This window comes from Epinephelus lanceolatus, chromosome 2 (assembly GCF_041903045.1).
Source record: "Epinephelus lanceolatus isolate andai-2023 chromosome 2, ASM4190304v1, whole genome shotgun sequence".
In the NCBI taxonomy this organism is placed as follows: Eukaryota; Metazoa; Chordata; class Actinopteri; order Perciformes; family Serranidae; genus Epinephelus; species Epinephelus lanceolatus.
The window spans coordinates 15350912-15364325 of NC_135735.1; the positions used below are offsets into that span (position 1 = coordinate 15350912).

Consider the following 13414-nt stretch of genomic DNA (forward strand, 5'->3'; position numbering starts at 1 on the left):
TAGGGCGCTGGTGCTGATCCCTGCTGACATTGCGCAGTTGTATGTTTCTGCAACCCATGAATATGTTACATTTGCATGCTTCATGTGGATCATATAAATGTTTCTAAAGTGACCTAATATATGTGCTGACTTTGTCACCTTGGCAAGATGCCTGCAGAAGCTGCAGAGCACTGTTTGAGATCAACAAACAACAAAACCAGTTGTTATTTAGTGAGTCATTGCTGCTGATTCAGTGTCAAGAAGCGGTTGATTTTTACAGAAACATTGCTGCTTAACCCGGGATGGTTCTCAGTCAGATCCACCCCTCGCTCCTCCATGGCACCAGCCTTTTGCCCAAGTATGGTTACGTCTGGGTCCAAAAAAAACAAGATGGTGACAGCCAATATGCTGAACTCTAGGCTTCAAAATTGGAGTCCACAAACCAATAAGTGATGTCATCATAGCTATGTACACAATTTTTACATTTGACAGACAACCATGCACATCCATAGCTAAGGGTAAAGTAGAGTCAACAGTTGACCTAACCTGCACGTCTTTGGATTGTGAGGAGGCCGAAAAACCCGGAGAAAACCCAGACTGACGCATGGAGAACATGCAAACTCCACACAGAAGGGCCCAAGCTGACAGGTGACAGTTCTAACAACTGCACCACAGTGTCGCACCCATGTCAAGATATGACCTCAATAAATTTTTCTAGTACACAAGATTGTTTTCTTTTTTTCATAATACCTCCTGAGCTGAGCTCCTCTGCAGGTGAGCATAAAAGCATTTACGTAACAGAAAAACCCTTGATCTAAATTCAAAGAAGAGGAGGAAAAACATTTGCAGTCTCTCTCATTTAGATGAGATCTTTCATTACATTCCTGGATGTCTGAGCGGGGATTCAACAGAGGTGTAAAAAATGAGCTCTGGCTTGTCGCCTTGACCTGTCTGTGCTATTGGATTTATCTGAAAGCACACGGTCATCCATTCATTACCAACTATAATTAGAAAGTGCATGTCCCCGTGTGCACACACATACACACACACACATCACACACTCATAGCAAGGAGTGTATTGATTGGTCTCATCGTTAGTGGAGCATTTCCACTGTGACATCACAGGAGGCGTGTTCATTTGGACAGAAAGAGAAATGTTTCAGCAGGGGTGAAAAGAGGTAGGGGCTCCTCTGTCGTCTTATGCAACAGAATATGATACAATCCATCTATCCCAAATTCTGATGTGCTCTTAATGGGATTTTTGGGTGAACTCTGCTCCGCCCCAGTCTGCCAATCTAATCCTTCCTGATAAGAGTTATGCAGTCTGCAAAGAAGTGTCCAGCAGATGCAAAGGAGAATCCTAATCCTGATTCATTTGCTTTATTTTTTTTTTTTTTTTGAAATCATTATTATGCAACATATTCTTCAGCAGTGCAGAGGAGCAAAAATGAAGTGAACTGCAGTGACCCATCCACCAAAAAACTGCTCCAACTTATCATCCCACACTAGGGTGTACTGTGGAGCATGCAGTGCAGCTGGGAAAACACATACACACATAAATACACACACACAAGTTTCCAGACACACACCTCAGTGGGTCCAAGAGCTGTAGCATTCCGTGGTACAGGATTACATGTTATTGCAAAACAAACCTGAGTTCAGTGTCCCCTGGAAGAGGACGGATGCAGTGCAGCTGACGTGTAACAACTGCAGTGTGTTTTTCCACATCCCTTCCTGTGACACCGTGTCATAGTAGCACAGGTTAATGATTGATGCTTTACACAGGCCAGTCAATAGACTGACACAGACCTGCTTGTCATGTGACTGGAAAAATCCAATTACTAAAGATGTGTTATGCGTTCACCAGATATGAGGCCTATATTGACTTTCAAACCCTGGCAAGTCTTTGAGGGATTCATCTCAGATAAGGTTCCTCTGCATTTTTGCAGCAGGTGGCCAATGATGTCAGCTCAGAGATGAGTAGATGGCCAATCCAAGCAGAGCACTGTGGATCCCTTCTATCCAATAATTTGTATTCAGGGGTGGGCAGATCACAGTGACAGCTTGGCTAGGTCAGGCCAAGATTGGCCAGACAGGTTCCCCATTAGCCCTGCCACTCTGCCGATAGAGCTGAACACTGTGTGCTTTTGTAGTGCTGCATCGATCCGCAGTGACAGACACACAGAGCCAATACAGGGAGGCCAAGGAGGCATGGCAGCGAGAGTAGCCACACTGCTATTCAGTGACTGCTGCCACATTTAAAAGACAGGCCCGAAACCCATGCTGGTAACCTTAATGCTGTTGGCTGGCTGTGTTCGACACAAGCCCATTACTGCTTCACATCAATGCACCATCCACTCTGTGGTCCTCCTGAGCTTAGCTGAAGGGAAACTGAAGAGGGACGGAGGCCAACACGCTGAGCAATCTGCCCGAGTTTCAGGTTCAGCTGCGATCAGCCTGTGATTAATGGAGAGCGCTGCTGTTCACCGCCAGTGACACACACTCTGAGAGAAGAGGGCAATCAAACCTATACGTACTGCTGGTCTGACCCGATGTGAGATAAGAGGCTTGATACTGTTGGGGATTGAAGAAAGCTGCTAAAAGTCAGCGAATGGAAATTAGCCTCTGTTGAAGGAAAGTCTGGGAGGAGAGATAAGAGGGGAGTTATGTAATTGTTGAAAATGAAGTCACAGGTCTTCTAGATGGGAACAGCGTCCTGACCTTGACTCAAATACATGCACACAGACAGATACACACTTTGACAAAAAACACCAGTGTTTACAATCAAACATACAATTAGTCTGACACAGAAACAGATCATTAACACAGCACCAACAACATGCACAAAACACAGACAAATGAGGAGTTATGAAATATGTTCAGACAGCAGAGCACTGATAATGATAACACAGGACGTCCTTATTTGAAACCCAAATATTTTGAGTAATAAGACCTTGTGGACAGTAAGACGAGAGTGAGAGAACAGAGGTGCTGCGGTAACATAGCCACACATCTAGATAGCAGATATCATACAAAGCATTTCATATCAATCTCTGGTGACCTCTCTCTCTCCCTCTGTTCATTGTAACGCTGTGAACAGTGTGTACTCTGTGTAATTATCAGCTTTATGATCTCCTTCAGACATTGAACAGTGAGCTCCTCCAGAATTTGTTTTCTTCACCGCTGTGGAAGGAAACAGAGGTGGCTTCTACAACTTTGACCTTGTTTCTTAATCTTTATGGTTTTATTGCCATAAAAAGGCCAAAAAAGTTTCCACTCAAGTGTATCATTCAACGTTTAGGAAGTGACTGAACCTAGGACTGTGATAAAAAAGTTAATATTAATCTTGGCTCAGAATTTTGTAGGATATATTTAAATCTTTTTTCTGCTGCTTGAAACAATGAAAATTGCTTTTCTTGTCTTGGGGAAACCTGTCCTGGAGATAGTGGCATGTATGGATAGTGTGTAGAATTGCCACAATAAATATAGGTATGTAAGATTTTAAAAATATCAAGTTAGAACCACAACATATCTCAAGATTATACTTCCAGTTGTCTAAATGTGTGCTGGTAAGCTTCCTCTCGAGCTTTCCCTGTTTCCCAAAGTGCTGGAAAGCAGAAATTATGGAAGCAAATATGACACATAAGTACTTTAATTTTAACAACCACTGAATACAAGCAAGGGAGTTCAAGTATCTTGGGGTCTTGTTCATGAGTGAAGGTAGAATGGAGCGTGAGATGGATCGGTGGGTCGGTGCGGCTTCTGCAGTGATGCGGGTGCTGTGCCGGTCCGTCGTGGTGAAGAGGGAGCTGAGCTGGAAAGCAAAGCTTTCGATTTACTGGTCCATCTACGTCCCAACTCTCACCTATGGTCATGAACTCTGGGTAGTGACCGAAAGAATGAGATCGTGGATACAAGTGGTGGAAATGAGTTCCCTCTGTGGGGTGGCTGGGCTCAGCCTTAGAGATAGGATGCTCCTGGGCGCTTCCCCCTGCACGTCCTACTGGTAGGAGGCCCCGGGGTAGACCCAGAACACGCTGGAGGGATTACATATTTCGTCTGGCCTGGGAACACCTTGGGGTCCCCCAGGAAGAGCTGGAAAGCGTTGCCGAGGAGAGGGATGTTTGGGGTGCTTTGCTTGGCCTGCTCCCCGTGCGACCTGGCCCCGGAATAATGAAAATGGATGGATGGATACTTAATACTGAAATTTACACCACTGAATTAATATCATTCAAATATTTTACTTTAAAATAGTGGAAACAGTGAATCTGAATGTATTTGTTCTGAATTCACCATATCAAAATTACAATATGAAATCTTTTGATGTGCATGAATATATTTAAGTTTCAGAATTTCAGACAAATTGTTTCAGGTTGTTCGAATTCCATTGGTCAAATTCAAATTTAAAAATTCAACTAAAAAAAAAATTGCAACATTCGGGCTACCTAGGACAGGATTGGCAACCAATTTCAGGCCTACCAGAGCACAGACTGTAGGCCATGCGACCAAGACAGCGGCTCAAAAACTGAAACCCAATGATGACCACATGGAGAATGATGGGGCTCTGGTAAGTGGTCCAGTTTGATTGTACTATATCTGCTGTTCTATTTGATTTTGTGCAACCTGAGTATTGAGATCTGAATTTGACCCTGTATTTGTGAAATTCTGAAACTTTATTTTTGGATCTGAAGTTGTGAACATTGGAAAACAAACATTCTAATATAGCTTTTGAATTTCCAAATCAAGACCTTTCATATTTTGAGTTTGAAGAGATGTAATTAGGACAAATACTTTCAGATTCATGGTTTACAAAGTGACATTTTTTAATGCTATGAGTTCATTGATGTTTAAATTTCATGATTAAGTATTCTGTGGCTGTTTAAACTGAAATACTTAGTGCAAGTCTCTTATTTGCTTCCATAAGAAATGTTGGCAAAGCATCATTTAGCAATAATTCAATGATGATTTAAACATTGACGACTTGTTGCTTCCATAACATCTGCTCATTGCAGTCTAATTGATTAGCTTGCTAACACTGTAGCTGCTGGCCTCATCTTGGGTCTGAAACAAATTCAACAAACTGTTTGTCAAACTTTAAAGGGAAAAAAGGACTAATTCCAGACCAATGGTTGTAGCACTATTGTGTTTAAGCAGTAATACTGTCATGTGCAGAGGTGTGTAGTAACTAGTTACATTTACTCAGTTACATTTACTTGAGTAACTTTTTGGATAAATTGTACTTTTCAGAGTAGTTTTAATGCAAAATACTTTTTACTTTTACTTGAGTTATATTGTTTTAAAGCAACAATACTCTTACTTGAGTACAATATTTGGCTACCCTATCCACCTCTCAGTACATAATTACATATATATATATATATATATATATATATTTATATATATATATACAGTATATATAAGAATATATTTGTGTTTCTTGTGCCTTGATTTATGTTATGTTTGTAAAGATTTAATTTATTTTTGTTTTAGTTAAAGGGATATTGTTTAAAATACATGCATTTGCAGATTATTATTTTTGATTGATTGATTACGTTCATGTTCTTATTTTACAAATAAATCAGACGTTACTCAGCAGTTACTCAGTACTTGAGTAGTTTTTTCACCAAATACTCTTTTACTCTTACTCAAGTAATTATTTGGATGACTACATTTTACTTTTATTTGAGTAATATTGTTCTGAAGTATCAGTACTCTTACTTGAGTACAATATTTGGCTACTCTACTCACCTCTGGTCACGTGCCACTAACACTCTACCCTCTGAGTAAATCATTCAAAATTTCTATATGCCATCCAACCTTTGGGAAGCGACTTACCTAGAACTGGAAAAAACAAAATTGTTGACATGAACCTTGGCTTAGAATTTTATAGGATTTATTCAAATCCTTTTTCTGCTGCTTGAAACAATGAAAGCTGCTATTTTTGTTTTGGTAATACTTATCCTGGAGATTGTTGCATGTATGTATGTTTGCTCAGATGCATACTAGTAGGTAACATTTAAAGACTAGTGAATTAGTAGCACAACACTCTGCAAGATTAAACCTCCAGTGTCTAAATGTGTGCGGGAAGCTTCTCTGGACTAATTAAGGCTACATCTAAATTTACACCAGATTAATTCATGCTTGTGCCATCCCAAAAATACCCTGTCAAAATCTAGGAAACAAGGACAGTGACTTTGATAACATGTTTGTTATCAAACCTGTTGGTTTCAAACACACGAGCACCTTTGGTTGAAAGGTTTCTGTATTAGTCCTGTTAGGAAACATCCAGATTCCAAAGCGTCTGATCCTCTTACATCACCACCAAACACCCAGTTTTTATCTCTGACCCCATACAAACAAATTCAATCACATCAAACACACACACAGAGCACACACACACAATAAACACAATGTCCCTGCCAGATCACTTAATCATGTCTCTCCAGAATATCCTGAGAATTGAATGTGTTTTTTTGTCGTTTGTCTGAGGGCGAGGTGCAAGCAAAACAGGTTACATCACATCGTAGAGAGGATGGCTCATACCCCCAACACACACCCACATGCACAGATACACAGACAGAGCCCTGTAGGTCTGAGGATGCTCCACTCACAGATGGTGAGAGGACGGCAAAGCAAAGGCAGATGGTTCTCCTCTCCTCTCCTCTCCTCTCCTCTCCTCTCCTCTCCTCAGTGACCATAATACAAATGCTGGCAAAACAGGTCCAAGATTCAAGATCTGCAGCCATGCCGATAATTTGGATTCTTCCTTTAATGCAAAGACATTTCTTCTGACTCACTTTTTGAAAACAAAACTACTACAAAGCACCATTCAGCAATATTCAACAATGATTTGAAAAGTGACAAATGCACGATGGAAACTTGTTGCTGCTGTAACATATGTAGCTGCTGGCCTCCTCTCAGATCCATGACACAGTCATCCAACTATACATCACCCTCTGATGAGAAAACAAAGCTAATACGAGGCCAGTGGTGGCGGCACTATTGTGCATTACGTAACAGTACTGTCCCGTCCCACTAACACTCTACCCTCAGAGTAAATCATTCAAACAGCAGAATGAGATCCCATCTGCCCTGTGTGCAGGACATAATTGTCATGCAGGAGTGTGTGTACATGTGTTTCTTTGTACGCTAACCTTGCCTTACCTTTGAGCAGCCGTGCGTGGACGTGGTCGGTGCTGACGCAGGAAGAGAGAAACATCCTGGAACAGAAGGCAGTGAGATGAGACAGCCAGCTCACTCTGAGTTAATGGGTATGAGGAGGAGGATTTCTCAAATAAAAAAATTCAGGCGAGGACAAGAGAGGTTTAGAAATGAAGCAATCATACATGAATGTCTTACCTATATAGTACATATAACCACAAAAGGATGCCATTATGTAAACACTGCCCCTGTGTACCGGAGACACAGTCCCCAGTGGAGAAACATTCTCTCTGTGTAGGCCTCTTTCACAATGCTGTGAAATACCTAAGTTGCGCTGTGTCTGACGTGATCAGGGTGTGTGCGTGGATAACACAGTTCCTGTAAGGGTCAAACAGCCACTGAAATTAACATGAGTGCAAGAACTCCTGATCCGTTCTGCACCTTGGCTTCAGGTCCAGTGCAAAAACACTGTTAGGTAACAGCAGACACTGTGTGGAAAACAGCAGCAGCAACAGAGATCGGAATTAATCATTCTGTGTTATAGAGAGCAGAGCAGGCCATATCGCTTCTGTAAGTGGTGTTATGTAATGGTTTCTCACTGTACTCACTCGGGGTAATCAGTGATTAATTAATTAATGGTGTTAATCAGCTGAGGCCAACATCGCCCATACAGGCTTCCCTCTGAGTTTCACTTACAGTAGATTCCCATGGCAGCAAGCCCACCCGAACACACAGGTTTATGCTGCAGGCATCGCAGAACATGAATTAATCTGTAGAAGTGATAATAAGTACACAGTCAGAGGAGAAGCAAACTATAACACAAAACCCACAGCTTTGCCCTCATTTCCTCTTACGTCCATTCAGATGTTTTGATAACACGCAGCTGGTCCAGACCCCGCAGCAGTCTGGTTTAAATATCGAGTGAAGCTGGTCTTGCCAGCAGGACCAGTCTTGGTGACGGAAAGTGGCGGGCACTGTGTGATGTTGTGAGCATGGAAAAACTGGATTTAAGGGGCAGGAAGGTAAAGGGGGAGCCGTGTTCTGCTGTAGATTCAACACTGATTCCTCTCTGGCATTTGTAGAATCAGAACTTCATAAACCCCCCACTGATACTGACCATTACAGCGAGCAATAAAACACAAAGACTCCCCTTCAGAGGATGGACTGCAAGCGCTAAAAGCATGGGCTGATTATGAGACAATAGGCCCGTTTCCACCGCAGAAACTTCGGGGTAATTTTACGGGGCCGGGGCCATTGGTGCGTGTCTCCACCGCAGGAACCACCCCCGAAGGACAGAGTTCCGGAACTTTTACAGGGGCTAAACAAGTCCCTGCCTCAGAGTAGGTACTCAGAACAGCCCCAAAAGACTCCTAGCTGGGGCCTGGGGATTACTTGGTGCTGATTAGATATACTCAAGGCGGGATGTGACGTTAACAGAAAGCAACAAAATAGCCGGCATTTTTAAAACTCAGCAGACGAGGGTTAGCTTGTTCATATAGCTTCCACCGCCATGTAAAAAAACTCACTAAATGGCCCGTGAAATTTTTTTTTCTCCAGCGGATATCTTAGTTACAACATGATTGAGCCAGCAAAGAAGTTTTGCGTTGCCATGTGTGGTATTTATTCAGTTTTGGGAAATCATGATGTCTAGAAAGCATCAGCTGACAGGGACAGCTAACAGCAGCAGCAAAGCTAACATCAGGACGTCATCTGTTAAAAGCCTCCCGTTGTCGGATACGACATGAAACTACTCCAGTTAGCTCAATCATGTTGTAACCAAGACATCCGCTGGAAAAAATATTTTTTTCACAGCCATTTAGTGAGTTATTACAGACACCGCTATCGGCTAACAGCTAACAGCGTCAACCTCGGTCAAAATGGTCGCACAACAATTACGTCACATCCAGAGCCCGTAACTTTACAGGAACCCTCCTCTGACTCCGCTCTCTAGTGGAGACACGGCGGTTGAGAGTGCCAAGCGAGAGGACGTTCCTGTAGTAGTTCCTGCCCCCCAAATAGTACCAGGAACTTCTTCAGTGGAAACGGGCCTAATGGGCCCCTGGGTACAGATATGCAAAGGGCCCCACCACCTCTCCTACACAGGAGTAAAACACACAGACTTTGTGGTGGTTTTGCATCTTATTGTAGCTGTAATGCATGTTTTTGTGGTTGTTTTGTGTCTCTTCCTGGTAATTCTGTGTCTCATTTGGTCATATTTTGCTGCTTCAGTCATTTTGTGTGTCTTTGTAGTTGTTTTATGTCTCTTTGTGGTTGTTTATTGTCTCTTTGTGGTTGTTTTGTGTCTCTCATGGTAATTTGTGCCTTATTTGGTCATTTTTTGCTGCGTTTGAGTTATTTTGTGTCTCTTTGTGGTTGCTTTGTGTCTCTTTGTAGTTGTTTTATGTCTCTTTGTGGTTGTTTATTGTCTCTTTGTGGTTGTTTTGTGTCTCTCGTGGTAATTTGTGCCTTATTTGGTCATTTTTTGCTGCTTCATAGTCATTTTGTGTCACCTTGTGGTTGCTTTGTGCCTCTTTGTAGTTGTTTTATGTCTCTTTGTGGTTGTTTTACCTGTTTTTGTAGTGATTTTGTGTCACTTTGCAGTCCCTTTGCATCTCTTTGTGGTCTTTCAGTGTCTCTTTTTGGTCATTTTGAGTATCTTCCTGATGTTAATTTGGGTGACATTTTGCAGATGGAGGCCAGGGGAGCCCTGACACTTGCCCAGTAGGCATGCTAAATAATCCATCCATGCATAAAAGTGTCTTCTTGTACAGGAATATATTGTAGGCTCTGTTTTGTGAAACAACAGTGCTGTGTGTGCAACAATGTGACCAAAAAAATCTGCCTGAGTTTGAGCATGTATTTTTCATTTCATTCAAATGTGTTTGGAGGCTTTTCCTAATCCACAGAAATGCATAACATTCGCGACCCATTAGGACTGTGTAATCCCTTGATTTAAGCTGACAGATAGAAATCATGAGTCACCAAAACTGGATTTGCAAAGGTCTCACCCAGAAACAGGAATATATCTCAGCACAGGCCACTTAGACTGGATCAAAACATGAAGAAAAGGAATTTAAGAACAGCTCTGATAATGAGATTTTTTTGAGAGAAGTGTAAGAAAGTGGCAGTGAAAGAGAGAGACAGAGAGGTGGTGGCAGTGAACTCTAATGATGGTGTGTCTGACACACTGACAGGCCAAGCCATACACAGAGCAGTCTCCTCCCCTCTCCTGTCTGGCCTATATTAACTCTCCATGGAGCTCCACCTCACAACCAGAGGCACATGGAGTAGGATAACACATCGCCAAAGCTCTGACAATACAGACACATACCCACACATATACAGGGAGGTACTGGACTGCTTTCTTCACCTGTCTGCCTGTTGAACCAGCAGTGTTGGATATACAGTATAAACTCCTCTGGATGGACTATTAACTTCTGAACCATGTTGCTCCAGAAGTCTCAGGAGGATGTCAACCTTGGTGAGTGGAATGAAGAATTCATTTTCTATAAGAGACAAGTAGAGATGAAATTGACATGTTGGTAATGTCTAGGATATTTTTGCCTAGAATCTAGGCAATAAAAAGTTAAAAAAAGAAGATCACGTGAAATGTAAATAACAGGTCTCGTGTTAGAGTGAGTTTGACGATAGTATGGAGCTTGAACACACTCTGTGTATAGGTGAAAGTGTGACAGAGTACGTCATACCACCAGCAGACGAACATACGCAAACAGCAACTTCATTCGTCACTCACGGGACGCTCAACAAACAAAACCCCTTGGATTGCAACAGTACAGTATTTGTTTGGTTTTGAACACTGCGGTAATACGGCACTAACAGTAACTCTAAGTGGCAGCAATAGATGCCACTGTCATCCCCACTAAATTACACAGTCAAAGACTTGATGTCAACTATTTGTCTGGTGATGTAACGAGGGGAGGCCTGCAGCAGAGGCTGTACTGACCCATGGTGGAGACACAATGTTAGTAATTGTTTGTGATTGGAATACAAATAAACAGAAGAGGAAGATTCATTTCTTATCTTAAAAATCTGTCTTCTCCAAAACAATCAAGGGAATTATCGCATGACCCCAACAGGTAGGGTGAGACTCAGCTTTACCTTTCCTGACCTCCGTTCGTCTGAGGCAGAGGGCAAAGACCAACTTATTGTTGCAAACAAGTGCCAATACCTTATCTACAGAGCAGGTTTTTAATTATTAATGCAGCTTTGATCAGAAGCCACCCAGTGATTCTTGTAAATGGGGGCCAGAGGTCATGGGAAGGAATCATAGCAGTGATACAGTGCTCTATGATGACAGAAAATGTTAAATAATTTAACATATAGTTTCTGACTTGTGGAGGATGTAAAGGGTCTTCTACTCCACTGAAGTGCCTTAGAGCAAAAACAAGGCACTCTCTTGACCTCTGACCTTCGGGTAAGAAAGGATAAAAACTTGGACTGATAAAGTGCATACAATTTTAGCATGATTATGCCATTATTAAGCTACAATGAAAGACAGACTTTCTTGAGCCTAGTATTTCAAGGTATTTCCTTACCTTATAATATTATAATTATAAAATAGTTAAACAAATAAAATAAACTCAGAGAGCATATCTCAGCAGGCCAAAAAAGGGCTCTAAATTACATTTATTCCACCTCCCATTTGTGCTGTCTCTGCAGAATCTACCTAATGATATGAGGTATTATGATTATTACATAACTTTATGACAGTGGGATTGATGCACCATGCAGACAAAACTTCGTCATAAACCACGAACCCCCTATCACACAAAAAATAAGAGCAGCCTTGAAAGGTAGATTGCGTCTTTTCTCAACCTTTCCCTCTCCATGTCCGGCTCCTAACCGTCTCATAAGTCTGTCGCATCACGCCCGGTCCGCATGCAGCTCCTGCTCTCCATCGCAGAGCCCATCCCGGCCTGTGTGAGGCATCTGCATTCTCGAGCACATGGGTTCCCACATGGTCTGCCTGCGGATGCTGATGCTGCGGCTGTGATGCTGCTGCCTGCCCGCCCATCCATGCCTCTGTCTCCTCACGGCATCCACACTTTGAGGGAGCACCGGCCGCAGTCTGAATGGGGGATCTGTACATAGAACATTTGTGCCTTCCTTTATCTCCTGACTTTGTTTTTGCTTGGGATGTGTAAGCCTCGTGGAGATCGGATGTGAGGGCGGACAGCTGAAAAGAGAAAACACCCTGCGCATATCCGTGCCAGATGGACCTTCTAAATCCGCAAGCCGCAGTGAGTGAGCAACTGTCCGAGCGATTTTTCTCACTGACACGATTAATGCAATGGTGCGTGCCATAATCTGTAAACAACCTTAATACCCATCAAAGGCAAAAACAAATCCGGGAAACAACAGCCTATTTTGCAAAAAGAAAAAAACATGCATGGATAAAAAAGACCAGACTATAGCCTGTGCAAAGACTCAACTGCACCTAGATATTGACTGGCCTGTAATAGGCCCGAATTTTCTGTTGCGTATGACTCAATTTTGGAAGAATGTGAACTGCTAGACTGCAAGTGGACCGAAGAAAGCATAAACACTGAGATATCTGATTGATGTAAGATAAGCAGCTGTCATAGGAACTGGTCTGCAGCATTTTGTGCAGCCTAATCACCTGTTTCCCCCCTCTTTCCTTGGATGGGCAATGAAAGGATGCAGAATATTTACCCCTATCTCTCATCATATACCTCTCTGTTCATATTTATTTAAAGGAGCTGCACAAATGATTCAAGCGCACATCTTTCTGTCTTTCTTTTCCTACTAGGATTAGCCTATGTCTAAATAGACCTACAGGATATGACAGTTATTTTGCAGCTGTGGTTGAACTTTGTTTTCAAGGTGCTATTGTTACACACACACATGATCACGGGATTCTTGTTTACTCAAAGGATTATTGTCCTTTTTTCTGTGTTGTTATCATTTCATCCATAAACCTGTGAATGTTGAGCTGGATTTTGAATCTACCGCTGTCACGTGATCTCAAACTTCAGACACATGTTTTGAATGACTCCCGCTGCTTTCAATGGCTGCTCGAAGCTCCAAGTTTTAATGTAGAAACAACTGGCTCTGTGGTGCTTTGTGTTATTGATAAAATCTACAATATCTGACATATCAAGGTATGTAAGAGTGCAACAAAACTGAAAGAGTAGCTTTTCTAGTGTCTTTATTATGCGTGTTTAATTATGTATTTCACAATTACACTTTTATTTGTTAAAAATAGGCCTACTTAAAAGATGAGACAGGGATT

The 13414-nt window shown here is 42.1% G+C and overlaps 1 long non-coding RNA gene across 1 annotated transcript; it reads right to left on the bottom strand.

The window, feature by feature from the left end:
- Nucleotides 1–3613: 3613 nt before the first annotated feature.
- On the bottom strand, nucleotides 3614–7799 carry LOC144458996 (uncharacterized). The gene is made up of 3 exons (XR_013488309.1): nucleotides 7339–7799; nucleotides 7144–7199; nucleotides 3614–4138 (listed from the first exon to the last, which is right to left on the bottom strand). It is a non-coding gene; the product is annotated as an uncharacterized LOC144458996 (long non-coding RNA).
- Between the last annotated feature and the right edge of the window lie 5615 nt (nucleotides 7800–13414).